At 43.9% G+C, this 3,569-nt stretch overlaps 1 long non-coding RNA gene across 3 annotated transcripts; it reads right to left on the bottom strand.

Annotated features, from left to right (window-relative positions):
- Positions 1 to 271: 271 nt before the first annotated feature.
- On the bottom strand, positions 272 to 3,362 carry LOC119339885. Of its 3 annotated transcripts, none has more exons than XR_005164255.1 (5): positions 3,252 to 3,362; positions 2,937 to 3,162; positions 2,514 to 2,779; positions 1,657 to 2,408; positions 272 to 1,583 (listed from the first exon to the last, which is right to left on the bottom strand). It is a non-coding gene; the product is annotated as an uncharacterized LOC119339885 (long non-coding RNA). The 3 variants fall into 3 exon arrangements; XR_005164256.1 differs by having other exon boundaries at positions 2,937 to 3,074; positions 3,252 to 3,339; XR_005164254.1 differs by having other exon boundaries at positions 2,937 to 3,358.
- Positions 3,363 to 3,569: the final 207 nt, after the last annotated feature.

The raw sequence follows: 3,569 nt of genomic DNA, 5'->3' as shown, positions 1-3,569 counted from the left end.
TTTTCTATCAGACAACATGATGTAGAGGAACGGCAGGTGAATGCGCCTTGCGGCCGAAGAGATGCAGCAACTCCTTAAGTACACCTTCTTGCGCCGAGCGCGCTCATGTAGTTTGAAATTCCAAATTGGGGATTTCGCGTTCGTGGCATACAACAGGATTGGATGCCACCTGTTGTCGTGCGATGGCATGCATAGTTAACGTCTTGATTCGGTTCAAAGGGCTAGCGACAACATATAGTAGGCAGTAAGAAAGAATTACTGCAGGATCCGGTAATAAAATGGTGAACTTTCAGGAATTTATGCTCGTACATAGATTGTACTTGTAGTTTAACAGCGATGAGACTTGTTGATGAACAGGTTCTCTCGTTAACAAACACAGCACGTAGCACACAGCAACAAACGCTGTGTCTTATTACACAGATGATATATAAATACTGCATGCTGAGGCCTCAACAACAGAGAGTCTGCAAGTTTAATTCAATCGTGGTAATGACATTTGTTTCCAGAGTAATCGGTTCAACATGGAGAACAACTTTTAGGTTGTTGCAAGTTCTCCTGTGCCCACCGATTCCACAGTCTGAGCATTTTGCCTATTTCCTCTCCTTCTGGGGAAGATCTCTCTGTGGATATGTGGGGCTCTTGTGTCATGGTTCTCGGCATATACTGCACAAGCGAATCCGTTTGCTTGTGCTGCACTTGCCGACATCCTGTGCAGTTGCTCGTTGCTTGAATTTCTTGCTTTTTGCACCTCGATCATCATATGGAGGTTTGTCCCTGCTGTTGGTTGGTCGTCCGGCCTTTCTTTTTCGCTCTGGAGCTTTTAATCCTATAAAATCCCCAACTGCACTTCCTTCTGCATCACTTGCATTGCCGCTGGCTTGTACAATTGCTGGAAGAGCTTCTCTACCTTTATTTTTTGTTTGCAGAGTTCTGTCTGTCTTCCAATCCGATTCCATCACGGACAGCAGCTATTGGTGATAGTTTATCCATTTTTGGTTCAACATTTCCATTGCACACTCACATGCTTCTGGATTTGCATCTCCCAACCTCACTACTTCGAGTGCGTGTGTGTACAGATTCAAATGTCTGGATGTTACTGAATGTACATAAATGTTGTCGTTCTGAATATGTGACAGGTGAGCTGGCAGTACATCTCTTGCATCCTTTGTCCAACTTTTCATAATATGTTTTGCAGGTATTTGGTCTATGCCGAGGAAATCAAGTGCCTATCACATGCACATCTATTTTGCTTTTTGAGACAGTTGTTTTACGAGGAGAATAGAATGCTTTCTTAACTTGACCCCATGGCAGCAGAGCAAGCCAGTGTGTTCAAAATTGCCACACTCACATATCAGGTTTGCCCTTCCATCGACAACTTCCACTTTGTATACAATCCTGCACATTTGTTCATGTTTTTTTGGATGATATCGTCGAACAAAATATGTTTTACCTTTAGTAACCTCTTCTACTTTGTATTGTCCTGCTTCATATATAACTTCCACAAAATTTTCTAATATGGCTCGTGTGTAGATTTTGCTGGCATGCAGCTCGAGTGGTGTGTTTATTTTCATAACAGGGGCTACCTGCACATGTAGAGGGTGTATTAGACTCATGGTGGCATGAATGACATAGGATACTATATTTTCAATAACTTACTATCTTGGTGCGTCTCTATCAAAAAGAAGTCTCATGTACTGGCGAACAAATAGATGCATGGGGCACCTAGCTGGAACATAAGTCTTCAACATATGGTTGGCACTCTCGCTACGTTGTGTGATTGTCATCTTTCCACAGAACTTTCCATTAAAATATGGTTTTGCCCATTTTTCCCTCGTTTCATATATTTGGGTGAGGTAATTGTGTTTTTGCAAACCATATCTTTCGGTTAATTGCTTCCTTGCAGTCTTGAATTCATCAACTGTGAGCATAGTGGTATTGTGCTCTGTTGGCTCCTGTTGACCATAACAAGTTCCGTATGCGGCTCTCTCCATCATGTTGTACTCTGTAGTATAACCCAGAGTCTTTTGCTCCTAACTCTGCAAAACATCTATTGTCTTCTTCACATCATTATCTGCTTGTTCTCGATTGATCTTGCCACACAACCCCCGCAGAGCTCTTTTGCTGACTGATACATTGTCCATTGAACCAAAGAAACTGCCGATTATATTGTACACTTTGCCAATGCTGATATTATTTTCACGGAGCTGTTTGATAACACCCCGTGTATATATATCAATATGCCTGTGTGAAGGCCAGTAAACTTTCTCACCATATTTTCCAGTGAGTGCATGATTGTGATCTGGTCTGTACTCGTTTATGTACCAGCCATTGTCATTAGACCGAAGCAACCGTATCATTGTAGGGCATCTGCATCTGTATGTCCGTATGTTACTCTTCTTTGGGATTCCCTGCAAGCAATACAACAAATACCAGCTTGTCACTCTTGGCAATTGACATACCTAACTCGTGAGCTAGTTTAGGATAGATGGTATTGAACTGGAATGAGGACTTACAGAGAACCCACAAACTATCTCTTGCATGCATTTTGTTCTTTCAACATTTACCCTGCTCTTTCCATACCTTACTCCAAATCCGATTTCCCATGAATAGAGATTGTAATAATCATAAGCTTCCCCAAGTGAATCGAAGTTGCTACCAACTACAGGAACTATGACAGTGTCACTTTTCTTCTCTGCATATCGACGAAATATTTTTTTCCAGGGCACTCATCCTTGCAGCACATGGTTGACGTTCTGAAGGTGCACGACCGACACGGACTCTGCAGTATTCAGAAATATGTATTTCAAAAAATGCTTCACTGCGTTCGATGTTCTCTGCATTATATATGCATGTTCCCAAATTTTGTTTAGTTACTTTCAGAAGAGCAATTTCCCCCTTATCAATCAAATATAAGGAATGTTCAGAGTGTGGTATACCTTCGTGTCCATCGAGGGGATGTAGGGCCGTCTTTGTGTGAAGATTGCTGGGAGGTTGGTGCTGACAGGGCCACTCCATCGCAAGTGCTGTGCAAATATAATTGTATGGTGACTGCCGCCTCTCCAGCATCTCCAATGCTGGACTCAGCAGCCGCACATACGAGAATTTTGGTGATTCCGGCGGATCACAAATGGGTCTCCGCCGGCGAGATCCGGCAGGGGAAATCTAGGTAAAACAAAGCAGCACAGGAATAGGATGGTGGTCTACGTACTTCGGATTCCACGGAGGAAAAGAATGGGGGCGGGAAAATTTACCTGTCAACTGGAAACTCGATTGAGTCGCCTTCGGCGGTGGCCATCGCCATAGCCATGAGCTTCTCACCTTAGGCGGCGCCGGAACGGAGAGGATAGATTGCTTTTACTTTTCAATCGCTGGTCTGTCCAACACGGGTCCCACAATCTGACATACACCTACCGTTCGGTATACGCCGTCTGCGGGACGGACGCAGCTGACGGGGATGGTTCTGTACCACGAGAACGGACATGTACCAATGGAACATCATACTCGACGGTCGTCTGTTGTACGTTAGTTTAGACGCGTCCGCCGTTTTCGCGACCGTACTCGACTTGTTC

This window comes from Triticum dicoccoides, chromosome 7B (assembly GCF_002162155.2).
Source record: "Triticum dicoccoides isolate Atlit2015 ecotype Zavitan chromosome 7B, WEW_v2.0, whole genome shotgun sequence".
Taxonomy (NCBI): Eukaryota; Viridiplantae; Streptophyta; class Magnoliopsida; order Poales; family Poaceae; genus Triticum; species Triticum dicoccoides.
This window is presented reverse-complemented; position numbering and strand designations above follow the sequence as displayed.